This window comes from Drosophila rhopaloa, unplaced genomic scaffold, assembly GCF_018152115.1.
Source record: "Drosophila rhopaloa isolate 14029-0021.01 unplaced genomic scaffold, ASM1815211v1 contig_3, whole genome shotgun sequence".
NCBI lineage: Eukaryota > Metazoa > Arthropoda > Insecta > Diptera > Drosophilidae > Drosophila > Drosophila rhopaloa.
In genome coordinates this window covers 25,495,897-25,512,796 of record NW_025335123.1, presented here as the reverse complement: position 1 = coordinate 25,512,796, position 16,900 = coordinate 25,495,897, and positions in this window count along the sequence as shown.

Here is a 16,900-nt window from a genome sequence, read left to right as displayed (position 1 = left end):
GTGCCCACTCGTTGGGGAGTTAATTCAGAGTTCAGAAATGCAAACAAGCCAAAGAAACGGGCAGAAAGGAAAGCTGAGACAAAGCAGAAGCCGCCAGAAGACGGAAGAAGGAACCAGCTGGGTGGGCAAACTAACCCAGATCCTGAAAAGGCAATAAAGAACAAGCTTACAAAGAAATGAAAACCAAATAAATATATCTAAAATAAGTTCTCATAAAAAAGGCAATTACAGAAATCAGCAGGAACATTCAAGGAAAAGAATTAAGGAGAAGGCGTGGGATGGAAAAATCTTCAGAAATCTAGGACAACAAAATAATAATCATAAAACATTGTTGAAAAACTTTATATTTCAATATCCATAAAAATAAATTTGTCTTTCTTTATGACGTTGTTTATAGTTTTGGGATAGCAATAAAAATATAATTGAGTTTTTCTAAGCAATGAAAAAAACGATTTTTTTTAATTTTAGCTAAACTTTTTTTATTACAACAAAAATGCAGTTTTTCATGATTTTTTAAAAGCACCCAAAAATACCAGAAAAGTGTAGGTATGTAGAGAAAAGTTAATGTACAATCATATGTAGGCTATGGAAAAGCCAGATAAGAAAACTCCCGAAAGAACGGAGATAGAAGGAAACACCGGAAGCGTGACCACCCACACATCTTCGGTTCCCAGAAGAAACCAGAGAGGCCCGAGGATCACACAGATGGCCAGAAGACCACCCAGCCGCCGAAAAGCCATTTTCCACACATGGAAACATTCAAGGAATTCGGGCCCGAAAGGCGAGGAAAAACCCCGAAAAGACACATCAATAGAAAATGCAAGTGGAGAGGCATGGCATGGATAAGAAATGAAAAACACCAACAGAAGAGAGCCAATAGCAAGGCAATAAAAAACAACAACAGCTGAGGGAAATAATAACAGCGTGCAAATGAAAAGCTGAATGCTAGAGAGGGATAGATAAAGGGGGGGATTGAGAGAGAGGGAGCGACGGAGAGAGAGCGCTCAGCAGTGGGTCAAAGACCTGTAGGAGGTCGTTTCAGCCGTTGCAGTGGCAATAGGCAACGTACAATACCATGGCAAACGGTTGCCGTTGTTGTTCTTGCATTTGTTGCGATGGCGGCAGATAGCACACACACACACACTCTCACACTCATACATGTCTATTGAATAACGACGTCAGCAGCGCTGCATTCGAAGAGCTTTTACAGTTTTTGACTCTCTCGCTCTCTGCTCTTCTAATGCAAGCCAGCTGTCGCTGCTTCTTCTTCCTGCACGAAATACGAACGTCACGTCACGACGAAGTTCAGCCGAAGGAAAAACGAAATCAAGAGTGAAATGCAATTCTAGGAGGGGGAGTGGGGGTGGGGAAATAACTGCATATGGCACGTAAACATGCATTTCAATACAATATAGCTGTCCGTCTCTTTCGCTCTCGTTGCAGACATGCCAGGCGGAGGAAGGACAAAGTTCAGCAGGATCACACTACACAGGTGAGTCGACGAAGGACTTTTTATTTGTGGTATTTTGAAATCCCACAATATGGTATTTAACATGCTAATATTGGTTATTTTTATTAACATAACCTTATTTTAACACTCAAAATGATTATTATACATTTTAAAATGTATTTTATGTATTAAAGTTTTAATTATTTTCAAGCGTAATCAATCATCATTCCAATTTCGATTTATTTTGGTTTATTAAGTTATAACTAATGTACAATAAAAACAAAAACTTAAGCAATGAAACCACGGGACAAAAGCTTTCAAACTGAAATTACTCATACGACGTGTTGAACCACTTTCGAAGAAAATTCTAGACGTCTGTTAGGAATAAAAATGAATTTTTTAAGTGAACCAAAAGTTATTATCTTTTCTTTATCTTTATCTTTATTTTTAACTTATTACGTTTCTGTACAAAATAAAGGTTATTAAAAAACGTATATAGTTTAATTATTTCTAGGAAATTTAAACTCTGGCATAATTTCTTATTAATGCTTTATTATAGAAAAAGGGAATTAAATGAAACACCGATTCGTTATCTAGTTCTTTTAACTGATAACAAATACAGATTCTCCCTAGCCACATATAACTTTTCTTTCAGGTAACCTTTCGTACTTAATTGGGTTTTCTTCTGTAGAAAAAAATATGATTAATTAGGAACTGAAATTTTCCTTTTCAATAAAAATCCAGGAAACTTATGCAGATTCTGCCCACATTTCGTTTTCCTTTCGGTAACCTCCTCCACTCAACTGCTTTTCGTCTGTCTGTCGTGGGTTTTTCTTTCTTTCCTCTTTTTTTGTCGGCATATCATTTTTCTTTCGCGTCGAATGCTTTATGTGCCACAAGAGCTGCTGCAAAACTTTTCCGCTTTTCACGTTCAACGACGACGATCGCCGTCACCCAATGCCCCTGCCGACCCCCCCTCCACCACACCCCTGCCATCTTGTCGTCGATGTTGTTTTCCTTGTTTTCCCGCCACCGTCGTTTTTGCACAGCTCGTTTTCTTGCCTGACTCCATTTGCGCAACACATTTTGCGGTGCCACGGCGTGGCAAGGGGGGAAAAGGGGGCTTCCACAGGGGGGTGCATCATATGATTTGCAATTTCCATTGCTTTGCTGCATGGGCTGGTTGCGTAACCCAAAAGTTAATGCCACATAATCATGGCTGAAGTTGCAACAAACGCTGGCCGCAATGGGAAATGGGGAAATGGTTGGGGAGGGGCGGGGATTACCGGGAGTGGGGTGGGGGGGTTCGACTAACACGCCATCTTGCCGATCGTCGCTTGCAGTTTTTTTTTTTCAGTTTCATTTAGTGCAACGTTTTTCCTGCCACTTTCTCTCTATTCGTGGCGATGTGGTAATCGGCTGCCCCAGCGATTCCAGTTGCACTTTGCTTTTGCTTTTGCTTTAGCCATTTTTATGCTTTTTTTTCCCGCTCTTTGCCGGTGACTTAATTTTTGTTTTGCCTTGCTTTCCATGAAAAACGGGTTTCGCATTTTCTTCCCTGCCATGCCAAATGTTAATGATGCTCGTTGTCTGGTGCAGTTTTTCCTTTTTTTTCCTTTTTTTCTCACCTTTTTAGCCACACAGATCTGGCTGGGACTCTTGGCCAAACTTGGCTTACAAGGTGATTACGTCGGCAGGCAGCTGCGTGGCTACGAATCGGGCAAATAGTGATGATTAGCGCGGATTTGCAAGCCCTAGACCTCTGAGGGGCTGCAAGGCTATAAATTGGGGTTTAGTTTCCCAAGGGTTGCTCCAAACACCTACTTTTTACCTTAAATACGTTACCTTAACAACATCAAAGAATGAGTACATACAGCATAGCTATATCTGTCATCGAGAAACCATCATATTTTTGGTTATTAGGAATACTATACAAAACCAAATTAAGTTGCAAACAGTTACTAGCCATCCTGTTTATGTCTACTTAAGATTATTAAAATTCTAATAAATTACATACCAAATTTTATTGCTAATTCTAATATCTATTAGAGGCTTTTAATTTGTAAAAATCGTAATCTTTATATAAATACCAAAGGAATATGCATTGCAGTAGGCAAAAATATTGGACTATGACTTTTTTGATATAAGTACTGATATTTGGAGAAACAATTTGTATATTCAGATTCAACAAAATATGTTCATATGTATGACAAGAAAAAAAAGAAGGAAAATAGAAGGAAATAGTGAAATGCATTTTTAAACATATGTGCTATTATATGTAACCAAATGAAATAGTTGAGATCAATTGTTAAAAACCAATTAATAATCGAGAAGATCAAAGGTTTAGTATATCTCACTCCTTTTGCTCATGGATTTTTAAGAGGTTTAAGTCGTAAGAGAGTTGTTAAGACTATTTAGGTAATGAAATATTACCCATAAACGACTATAGGATATTCACTGATGGTAATATATTTTTAATTGGCATTGCACGATTGAGGAAATGCGAAAACCGATGGCGGCGAGCGATCTTCGATTCATGGCATCAATTTACGTATTTGTGCCTGTGTCGGTTTGTGCCCCTCATGGAGATTTTCCCCCCACGCTTTTCCCCATTTTCCGCTGCCATGTGGGGTGGTGGAAAGGGGGGGACGGGAGGGAAAGCTGATCGTGGCGCTTCCTGCTTTGCTAGCTTGCAACCATTCGAATTTGATCGCCATGCAACAGTTGCAACTCCTGCTTTCCCCCGGCCCCCCGCTTTTTCCCCCCCGCCGCCTTTCTGCTGGCTTGTAACGGTAACATTGCCTGCTAACACCATTTTCCTTTTGCTGCTGTTACGTGAGGAAAAACGAAAGTAAAACTCGCAATTTGCCGTTGCCGCGAACGATGACGATGACTTTGGTGCAACGTTGCAGTGTGCCTTTGCTTTTGCAATTGCAGTTGGCATTGTTAGTTTTCATTTTCACATTATACTCTTGCCAAGCAGCGCGAAAAAGCGAAGCCCACTCGATAAATTGTTGACTTGGTCATGGTTCGGAAATAGTCGTATGAATGCATCAATTAGTAATTAGTCATTAAAACAGTCTCATCGTTTGCTGACCATTGAAAAGCATCAGGAAATGTCGTTCGTAAAGGGATCATGGAGGAACTACATATATTATGATAATGGGATCCTTTAAGGGACTCCTTATTTAAGTAAAAACTGTTGACAAAAAACCGTTTTTTTTTTTTTTTTTTTTTTTTTTTTGACCTTTGAAGAATGTAACCTTAACTTATACAGAAACCAATGATATGTGGATATGAATCAAATATTGTTTTAAAATTTATTTTACTAGTAAACTAGAGTAATCTTCACTAAACCTAAGCTATTTATTTAAGTTCGAACAATTGGACTGCAATATAAGTGGAATAACAAGTAAACCAATTAGATGGGGTATCCTTCACTTCCAAATTGGTTTCCAATTTCCCTTCCCACCTATGATACCACCTCCAATTATTGTTAGTTTAAGCCACGATCCTTAGAGTATCTAGGCCTTCGGCCTTTGCATTTGCCAGCCGTTTTTCCCCCCAACGCGTTTCTTTGTCTTTCCTTTTGGTTTTTCATTTTCATTACGCCGCCTGATCGAATCAGTGAATGGGAAAAACGGGATTTTCCAGCCAAAAGCCAGCAAAAAAACTGGAATGTGGCACAAACACTGGCCCAGTCGGTGGACGGTGGGGCATGTGGGGGTTGTGGGGGGAGGGGGCAGAGGGGCAGAGGGTGCACCTCGCTCTATTCGTGGAGGTAAAGATCGCCTCCGTCCCTCCGTCACTCCGCCTCCGCTCCTCTGCCCACCAGTTGGCTTGGGTTAGGCGATTGTTATGTCATACAAGGAAGCGAATGATGGCCAACAATGGGCGGCGGGGTTCAGGAGGGGAGGGGGATTGCCAGGGGGTTGCCTTAACGTTGGACATTGGGAAATCGCCGGAGCAGCTGGAGTTTGTGTCTTGCGAGTGGAGTCTTGCAGCTCGGTGGGCTGGAAAACAGGGGGCAGGTTGACTTGACTAGCAATTGGCACACGGAGAAAAGAAAAATAACAGATCATATGGTTTTTTATATGCCAATATCACAATTTCAGCAGCTATTTTTTTTTTTTGATAAATACAAATTACCTTAGGCTTTGCTATCCCAATAAGCTCTAATAATTTAGACTATATATTTAATTATATTTATAACTAAATATTATGCAAGGTACATGATCTAGTGTAGCTATTTTTTTTTGAGTGTAGCTATTTTTTCCCCCCTTCAAGTTTTTCTCTCAGCGATGCAGCATAAACTTCGTGATGTTTTCCCATTTTCATTTCGTTTTCGTTTCGCTGGCTTCGTTTTTCTAGGTTTCCTGCTGCTTTTGGCGTTAGTGGGTAAATGTTACATAATCTTCGCTGGCTCCCAAAAAAGAAAAAAAAAAAAGGGAAAAAAGCAAGAGCCGGGCCCATGTGACAACCCCTCACCCCTTCGTAGTTTTTTGTACCTCCCTGCAAGTCAATGAACTTTGGTTGGAGGTGAAACGAGTCAGAAATTGTTGTGATATTCAATTCGATTTCGGTTTTATTTTTGTGTGTGTTTTTTTGAGGGGGAGTTTTTCGGGAGTGTTGCTATTTTTTGCAGAGGCTGGGCTGTTGCCTTTGTCTTCGGGGGATCTCTTTCTACTTGTAACCCCAGTACCAGACCAGTACCAGTACCCCCCGCCTCCCCGCACCCTTCCCCCTTTTCCGGATAATGGGGCAAAAGCAATTAAAATGTCAAAAGCGTGCACAAAAGGAGAAAGTGAGAAAAAAAGTGCAAAAAAAAAAAATGGTGAGCTTAAGTTTTATTATTTTTGCTGTTTGCATTTTAACAATTACATTTTTAAAATGCGAGACAGCCGAGCAGAGGCAAAAAAAAAATAAAGAGGCAGCGAATGAAAATAAAGTTATTTACAAAGTGACCATGGCAATGGGTAAAAAAAAAAAGCGTTGGTCTTTGGCAGTTGAGTAGGGATTTGATTCCTTTCCGCCTCTCAAATAAATTATATGGCCAATAATGAGCATGCTCATCATGGGGTTCGTCGCTGAATACTTCATAATGGGCAGCGACATGACACCCCGGCCAATGTGTAATAGGGAAAAATGGGAAAAACAGCCACTGCAACAGCAACAACAATAATGGCAAGTACAGCACACAACAACAACAGCAACAATAGTCATAATAAACATTTGAACAACTTTCACTTGGCGCTTGAATTCAACGCACGACAAATTCAAACGACACCGATCAAAGCCCATTGTACATGTGTGGGTGTATGTATCGATGTCTGTGTGCCGCACACACACACACACACACACCAGCGTACACCCCCGCAAAAGAGACGAGAAAGAGGCGAAAATGCGAAAATTGGAAAGACTCCGAAATTCGCCCATGCAAAAACGTTAAAACGGCGATGAATCGAAATTGAATACGAATTGATTTGATTCGAAAAATTTCTGAGAGCATATCGAGTCATTCGATTACCAGCTGAAGTTTAATTCGATAAATCAATCGTTAGCAAATCTTGAACTTGTAAAGGGACTTTTCTCACTTTATCCACAAAATGTCATATGTATTGCTAACTTTATTTAAAAACAGATAATAATACTTGTTTCCAAGGGCAAAACACATCTGCAGTTCAAATTTTTACATTTTTTATTCTTGATTTTTGACAATTTAAGTGTTTGATAAAAAGTGAATATTTTGGAAAAAGAAGTTTTTGTTTTAGTTTGAAATCTAGATTTGTAAGGTTGGATCGTACTAGTCCATAAATGATAATTAATCGGAAATGAGTTATAATTATTAACAGATGAGTTCTAATACGATTTAATAGCTATCCAAGTTGTCAGCATGGTATTTAATATTTTAATTATTATTATTATTTTCCCAAGCTGGGCTATTTCAAACATTTCCTTTGGATTTCTTTCCACCGTTGCAAGTTGAATAAAAGTAGATTCGATCGTGACTCCCATCTTCGCCCACGAGAAAACAGAGATGCAGGCTGGATTTTCTTTAATCTGCGCCAGTTTCCTCTTTGGATTGTGGATGGTGGATGGTGGACCGGTCCCGGCCAGACTTCCTTTCACCTGGAGTCTGGGTACTGGAGACTGGAGATTGGAGTGGAGTCGCGACTTCCGCCCGGCCAGGTAACCGCCTCCAAGATCGGAGCGGTACAATGGCAGATGTCTTTCCTGGGGATTTGCAAAAGGGGGATGCAGGGGGTGGGTTGATTTGGGGCCTGTCAATGCCAGTGACACACTTACGCTAACAGCGTAATCACATGTGCAGGCTTTTGGCATATGGCATATGGCATACATACATATATATATGTAGTATATATAGTATATAACCAGGACTCGACTCGACTGGGCTGTCATGTGCAGCAGGCATTGTCGGAGCGTTTCGATGTCCTTGGCGGTGCGTTGAACCTTTTGCTTACGTGTTGCCTTGGAAAGGCCTGCAAAAGGGGGTGGTGGTGGGGTGGTGTTTTTTATGGGACCTGCGCAGTGGGAGCCAGTCGAAAAGTTGGACAACGCTCGAATCGTTGCGGCAGGTCAGTTGGCAGCGAGGCGAGCTTTTCCTGACCTGACCTACCCCAGGCGCCGTTCGCTTGTGCAGGCGCTGCAAAGTCGCGTCACCTTGCCAGCAGACCCTCCCCCTCTACACACCACCCCCCCTCTATTTCCCCAACCCTTTTTCAACTGCCACAACTGCTGCTGCAGATGCAGCTGCGTGTATATGTGTTTGTTTTGCGCCCAAGTGCAAGTTCAATCTATAAATTTGAACGGATTCTGCTCTCGGCCCCGACCCTGCCCTCCCTCCTGCAGCCTCCCAGGCGCCCCCCTTCCCCCTCCTCTCTATCCCTCCCCTTGCAGCGGCGTGTCCTTGCCAAATTGTAAAGTTCATGCCACGCAGGAAGGAGCAAACATCCTGTGTATATATGTATTTATAGTCAAGCATATATGATGCAAAATGTAATAGATTGTATTGCATTGCCACATAATGTTTTTCAAATTAAAAATATTTACAATCAGTGAAAATAATCCATACGCCTAGTCAGCCTAGTATATTACTCATACGTCATGTAGGCCAAATTGAAACACAAAAGTTTCAGGGGAAAATCGAAAATTATTCAGGAGTCCACTGAATTTGACAAACTTTACATTAAATTGGCAAAACCTCCAGTGACTTGATTCGAAAAATATTTATTTAATTTAATTACAACTCGGAACAAAGACTAATTTTATGTTTGATTATTACATGCCATTTCATTACTTTAATTAGTGAGCAATTAGTAAAACGAAATGTAAATCAAAATCAATTATGGAAAAACAACTGAACGTTTAATTTTGCTGGAGATAGGAAATGGTTTCTCGTTTTTCAAAGGCATTGTTTTCAATTATAAAAAATATAAAGGAAGCCTATCAGGTTAATGGGAAAAAGGAAAAATAATAATTCCCTCACTTTACAAATGGAGAATACATTTCCGAAAGAAGTAAATTTTTATGATAAGGCGCACATGTCGTATGAGTAATGAACTTCACAGCAATTTTGATTCAAACCAATCAGGAAAATTAAACAGGAATTTCAGAGCAATTATTAATAGAGTCGTACTAGCAATAGTGTACAATCACAGATTGAATCCTTAATTAAGATTTTATTTTTTGAAAGGTCGCGAGACATCGTTAATAATGCAATTATGTTTCGAATAACATTTTTAACTTCTAGTTGTCATTCCGTTGAGGCTGAAAATGCGTATTTGTTTTGAATGGTAAAACATAAATCTGCTAATAAATCATTAAATGCCAAGGATTCGACAGCATAGTCATAATAAAAACTTTGATTACTACAACTTCAAATTAAAAAAAGGAATACGCCTTACGATAAATTGGACAACTAAGAGAGTTATTTAAAAACTTATTAAGCATTGTTTAAGTAAACAAGAACTGGTTGTTAAGTCACTCTTCTCTCAACTGACCTTTAACTTGGGATTATTCCCACTTTTTCCATATCTCCCCCGTTTCCCCGTTTTGACCCCATTCACCAGCTGAAGGCCAACACACAGCAGCCAACAACTCGCAGGCAGCAAAAAAGGGAAAACATAAATAGGAACGGGATCAAGATCAAGACTCGAGGCGAATCAAGTGGAATTCTTTCAGGGATTTGTCTCGCTGGGAAGTTGTTGGCTAGGTCTAGGCCATAGTTACTAGAGAAATAATTGCAGCCACGATCGTACAGAGCAAGAAAATCTCTACCTTCTAAGGTGCCATTGAAATTAGCTGTTTAAAAACTGTATAAAAATAGTTTTTTGGTATTATTCCTAAGCAAATATGATGGGAAAACATTATGATATTAAAAATTAACTATATTATTTATCGAATTCGTACTCATGTTTTTTTCTGTGCACCCAGAGGCTTGCCTTTCGCCAGCTGTTGTTCTTGTCTACCTGTCTGGCATTCCCTCCGTAAATATCAGTTTCCCACTCGGCCGATAGCCCCTTCTCACTTCCACCTCTCCATGTTCGATGTTAAGTTCAATGTTGAAATTAGCATAAACTACCGTTAATTGCATTAGCATTAGTCTGGCCCGGAATCGCCCCCGTCGTCTCCGGCGATCAATTGCGATTGTCAATCCCCCCCACTCACTCTTATATTGTATATATATATTGTAGACCCCTATATCTATCTTTTCCGCCATATATACTCATACTCCCCCGAACCGATCCGATCCGATCGCTGGCTGTTCTCGGCAGTCAGTCGATTGCACTTTTTATGGCGCATTCTTGGCGCATATGTCACGGCATCACGGCATCGGCGACAGCAGTTATCCTTGAGCCGCAGCAACCGACATTGCATTGCGCATACGCTCCGTTGGCCGTCGGATCAATTGCAGTTTCCAGGTATTTACCTGCCACGCGGTGAAATCTATAAAAATCCAAATAAAATTGATTACCGAGAAGCGAATCTAAATTCAAATTTCCCATCAAAAGATGTTTTGAGAGATTTGTTCGAAGGCGAGGTACTCATCAAAAGAAAATAGAAATGAGAATATGAGAATTATCTTCAAACTAGTTAACTAAAACTAGAAGCTATTTTAAATATTTGTATTTTATTAAATTTTAACAACAATATAATATATTAACTAAAATAAAGAAAATAGAAATGAGAATATGAGAATTATCTTCAAACTAGTTAACTAAAACTAAAAGTTAATTTTAGATATTTGTATTTTATTCAATTTGAGCAACTATATAATATTTTAACTAAAATAATATATTCTAAATATATAGGAGCTAAAAAAACGTTTTAAAAGTCAAAATGTCGTACATTTTCCAGTTTCAAGATGAAAATTCTGTTAAAAGATTAACCATTGTTGGAAATGAACTATACATATATATTTGCCTGCAGATATACCCCGATTAACTCAACGAGGGCCTTTTAAGCGATAGATTCGCGATCATGAAATATGGTTATAATTCCCGTTATTGTTCTTGTTGTTGTCGCTGCGAGTAGTTCCGTTATGCGCAGTTCAAGATATAAATAACAACGCAGATCGGAGTGCGTCTATGTCTGGGTGTTTGCATATACTATATAGGATATAGTATAGAAGATATTCAAGCAGAGTTAGCTTAACATTGACTCTGCTTTAGCCCTGACCAGGGAGAAATACGCAATGGCTTGGTGATAACAGTATATAAGAAAATATTTATTGGATTAATAAATTACGGGGATCATAAAAAATTAAAAATGATAAACAAAATACATTTTAACTATCTAGAATCCATAATAGATGTAAATTAAACCAAGTACCTGGGGGTCAAAAAAGTTGTTGTACAATCCACAGTACTCTTTGAAATTAGAAAGACTTTCGTACAATTATGGTTAATAATAGCGGGGAGTAGATTGTGGACTGAAGAGCGAAGAACGCGTAGAGATAGCTACGCAAATACACGTAAAAAAGTTTGACCCAGATTCCGAGAGCGGTGTGTGTGTGTGTGTGTGTGTTGGTACTTATTTGTCTATAAGTATATTTTTGTTGTTTCCCTCTATCGCTGAAAAATATGTATTATTATTTGGTGAGTGCGTGAGTGCGGGTGTTCGGGTGTTCGTCTGTGTGGGGGCATATGTACATATATACACTCCGCTCGACCGGGAATATCAGCTGGGTTTCGTCACATGATCACCATTTTTTTAGAAGCCCATCTATGCAAACTATGCTTGAACTTGCTACTTGAATTAATCATTTTTCAAATGTGATAGGGAAAACCACATTTAAAAAAATGATTTATTCAAGTAGAAAGTTCAAAGGTCACGAAATGATAACTTCAAAAGATCGTTCGTTCATTAAAAACTACTCTTAATAAATGTCTCCATTGATTTAGATAATTTAGCTATAATAAAGTTAAGTAAAGGGAACTGTAAATTCGTCTTTGATCGCCATTTCTCCTTCTTTCTTTCTTTCCTTTCTTTCCTCTTCCTTTCTTCTCTCTCTCTCTGTTGATGTTTTATGCCGGGTGCGAAGAATATGAACAAACACACACAGAAAAAAAGAAAAAATAATTTTTTGTTTAAACATTGTTAGTTTTGTTTCCTTTTTTTATTCTTTTAGGGGGAATAGAACTCAAAAACCGATGACTGTCGATAAGATAAAGCTAAAAGAACTAAACTTTTCGGGAGAGGGGGGAATGGGAATGGAGGGAGGGGGGGGCTGAGAAGAAAGAAAAAAGTGGAAAAAACTTTTTTCCTCTATTTCGAAACGCTGGCGACCTACTTGTTGGATGTGCGGGCGTAGATCAAGGGGGTGGTGTGGAAGGGGGAAGGGGGTGCGTGGGCGGTACAACAGCCGTGTGCTGCTTTCGTTTGTGTTGTTTTTGTGCTCCGCTCATTGTTAGAAAAAACAGCAACAACAAAATAAACCGAAAAAAAATGATTGTAAACAAAAATAAACCTTCAACTTGATACGCGTCCAGGGATGTGTTGAAGGTGTCGCCCGATAGAGATAGTGGGTGGTGCTTGAGTGGGGTGGAGGGGTGGAGGGGCGGTGGGTGCCGGGTATTTTTCTTCTTTTTTTTTTGGGGAGTACGCACTCATGTTTGTGTGTGTGTGTTTGCTCAGAGCCGAAAAGCGAGGGCAACAAGCATAGAAACAGACGCAGGCACTCAGATCTTTCAATGCCTCATACCTGTCCGCAATTAAGGGGGCGTCACGGGGGGGCGGGGCATCGGAAAAACAGGGGCTTTCAGGGGTCCCCCGGGGGTGAAAGGGGAGGGTCCTACGGATATAGGTCACCAGCTAAACATAAATAGAAGGCATGACGAACATTGCCACAGTCTCCCAGGCGAAAGATCGATGGGTTCTATCTCTCTGGCTAGAAAATCTTTGGGATCAAGGGAATTCGGAATATTGGTTTTCAGAAATGATCTATAATTAGAGTCATTAACAGGCCATTAAACTTTAACAATATATATGTAGAGCATAAATACCTATAAAATTATTTGCATTGTTTCGATGGATATCACACCTAGAAAAATATCTATAAAAAAATATCAAAGTTTATTTTAAGGAACTGGTTAATTTGTTTGCTTAATAAATGTTACGTTCGATTATAGAATTATAAAGCCTGAATTTAGCCCACTAAACAATAGTACTATCAATTATTCGGTTTATTGGCATTATTCTTGTTCTTAAAACAGTTTTTCTTTAAGTCTTTAACTTACCCCTCCATCTTCGCACTTTTTTGGAAAAGAATTTCAATGTGGAGCAGATAGATTCATCCCAGCCCACACACATTTTCAAGTTCTTGGCCCAGCGCCCGTCGCCCATCAAATCTCTGGAGGTTTAGGGGGCGTTGGGGGGAGGGGCGGGAAAAGCCGATGCGGGGGAGTGGAAAATCATCGATGCTCCGTCAAATTGTGACCGCCTCAAATCGATCCCTGGCGAACTGCAGTTGTTTTTCCGCCGCCTGTCACTTACTGTAGCGGCAACTGTCAAAATTGACCTAAAAAAGAAAACCGAAAGAACGAAAAATAAAAAAAATAAAATAAATACCCAAGAAGAAGAACAAGAAAATCTAAAACGAAATGAGAATTTGAAAAGTGGTGTGGGGTGGCAAGAGGGGGGATGGGAGGGGTAATTTGATACACCCCAAACCCCACTGCACGCCCTTTGAGGAAATCCGAGATAATGGGTATCGCTATATGGCTGTGGTTCCATATAGAACACTTCACTTGACCGACAAACGCTCACCCAGTTTGCCCCCAAAAGACTATATAGAATGTCTGGATTATGCAAGACTATCAGTCCCAAAAGCAACAGAATCGGAACCAGAGCAATCTATTGAACTTATCTAGAGATATATTTTCATGCATATGTGGACAATTACCCTTCAAACTATCTATTACAATATTTATTAATTTAGTATCACATCAAGTAGGAAATACAAAAACAAAACCCTCATTAAAAACATTTCCATTGATTTGCATTAAGAAACACCAACATTTTTTTTTTTTTTAATTTTTTTTATCAATATAATTAATAGAAGTTAAGTTACTCTAAAAACCCATTGATTCTGATGTTCGATCTTCTTTCTAATTGCAGTTCTTAGAGGGAATGACGCAGGCATTTCTTTTGCAGCGTTGGACTTTCGTTTTATAAGGTGAGTGCATCCTGATTAATGGGCTCCATGGATGGCTTAGATTTATGGCCAAAACGGAGGAAGTAGAACGAACGAGTGTGCGGGAATCGAAGCCCGCCAACAGGTGAATTCGAGGCGTCTCTTTCGAGTCGCTTCTCTGCCCTCCACACCGAATGTATAACCAGAGATGAAGGCACGAATACACGTTGCCACATATGTGTGTGACCCAGAAACATTATGCGAGTAAAACAGAAACAAACAAACAACAGCGAAAATATTGTCAGCATTTTGCACTTTTCCAGACAGACTTTTCTCACTAGCCCCCTCTCTGTCTATCACTCTGCACCCCTCTCGCTCTGTCCCCCACTCTGCGTTTGGCTTCTCATGAACTTTGTGTTCACTTGACATTCGTTGCCACAATATATGTTTGCCCAATTAAATCAGAATAAATAAATGCAATAGGTCAGATACGAATCATAAATAAAGAACCAGAGGCGTTATTATTAAATAAATAATATAATAAAGTAAAATTAAAATCAGAGAAGTTTCTATAGGGTCCGAAGTAAATCAGGTAATACAAGAAATAATAAGAAAACCAATAAATATCAAAGAAAAAACACAAGAGTGGGAAAAATGTAGAACGTGCACAGGTAAATAATAAAGTGCCATTAACTTTGCCCTCAATAGTTCGCTTTTCAGTTCACAAAAAAATAAAAGAAGAAAAAAAGAAAAAAAACAGAACTATAAACTTTTGTTGCTGCCCAAGTCCTCGTCCTCTCTCTTTCTATCCTCGCTCTCCTTCTATCTCTCTCGTTTGTTGCACTGGTGGCGTATACGTAATCTCGTTGTTTGCTTCGCGCCTCCGTTGTTGTTTTTGCTATTATTGTTATTATTATTTGTATTATTGTTGTTGTTGTTGTTGTTTCTGTTCAGCTTGCAGTTGGGGTTTTTATGCAAATGGCGTTCAAGGATTTTTGTGTGAAAGTTGTTGAACCTCATGACTGGCAATTAGAGTATAACACTCGCTCAATATAGGCGCGCACTTGTAGATGCAACCACCCTATATGGCATAGTGCCCCGATTCGGATGGCAAGGAAGTCGGGGGAGCTATTATGCACTATAATAACTTAATCGGTAACGAGACTAGGCTTCTGCAAACACTGATAAATATTCCACTTATCATGCTATCAAAACAAGGCATTATATATCTAGAAAAATATAATGTTTAATACTCTTATCGTTACTGTTGCTGCACAAACATAAAGTCATACTTTGCGTGGCATTAAAACAATAACCGAAATCATTTGTAGCCTAAGGACTTGTTATTGCATTTGCAATGCGAAAACCTTTGATTAATTATGTCTTGTGTTCTGAGTTTAACCGAAATGAATACATGAAATTCCCTGCTAATTGACAAAGGAACTTTGGCCATAGTTAATTAGTGTGTTTGGAGTCATACGGGGACTTCCCCTCCACACCTGCCACATCATCTCCAGCTGTACTTACTCATGACATGCCCAGGGTATCCATGACGACGCCAACATGGTGCACTGCCTCCCCGGTTGGACAATTGGCCCGAGTCGAATCGAATCGACTCCTGTAAATAAACTGCATAGAAAGTGCACGCAATTCACGAATGCCAAACAAATAAACAAACGAACGAGCTGGCGAGCAGAGCGCTTAGTGTGTGTATATAAGCTATATGCATTTCCAATATCAGCCAAGGATATTCGGCTGCGCTAAGTCCACATGACCTTCTAAAGTTGGTTGACTCTAGATGCCATGCAGGCGCGTCTGCAAAGGGGGTGCTTTTCCGCGGGGTGGGGGGCGTGTGAGGAGGGGCGGCGGCATATTTTTGCTGTTTTTTTTTTGGTTTGTTGTTGCTTTTGATTAAGCAACTGCGAACTGCAAAAATTGTGCAGTGCAAATTGCAGGGGGAGCTGCGAAGAGCCTATGGGCTATGATGCAAGCATTTCGGAGACACGGCGAGAAACCCAGAGAGAAACAGCGAGAGAATCGGAGACTCGGAGATAGAGAGCAAAGCTCTGGGCCATGTGCACTTGATGCACAAGTGTTAGAAGCCGTTCGTGGGCCAAGAGCAGCAGCAGCACTGGCCAAAGCTGCCCCACCAGCAACACTATTAAAAACTGCAGCTGCAACAGAAGCCGTCGCAGGAAAAACAGAAGCAACATTAGCCGAAAACACCAGCAATACTAGTACAAACGACAGCAATATCAGCCATCAAACCTGCATTAACAACGGCATTATCACAACAGGCAGAAAAAGTTTAAACTTAAATTAAATGAAAATATACTTCTGACTTCCAGAACGTTGCTTTAAATATTTGATTAAATTTTAGTAACTCTAGTTCTTTCTAATAAGTAGGAAAATATAAAAAAAAAATGACAAGTCATGCATATTTATCCAGATATTTTATTACCCTTTTCTTACCCGCCCATAACTTTGAGTCCTGGCCAGTTTTGCAAAAGTTCTATTCTAAAATTTATTTAGTAGAATAAAAACATTTATTTAAATTTCTATCTTTAAGGCTTTAAGACAAAGTTAAAGCATTTATTTGTTCTGCAACTTGGAAATATGGAATCTGCATTTGCATGAAATTGTTAGCAAAATTGTTAGCCTAATGTGTTGTTTTTCCGAGTGTGTCAGCAAGCTTTTAAAGGCAGCCAGGAAAACCCACATAACAATCTATATGTTGCCGATGTTGCTGCCGTTGTGCAGAGCTCGTGGGCTCTTGTTTTCGATTTCTGTTTCTG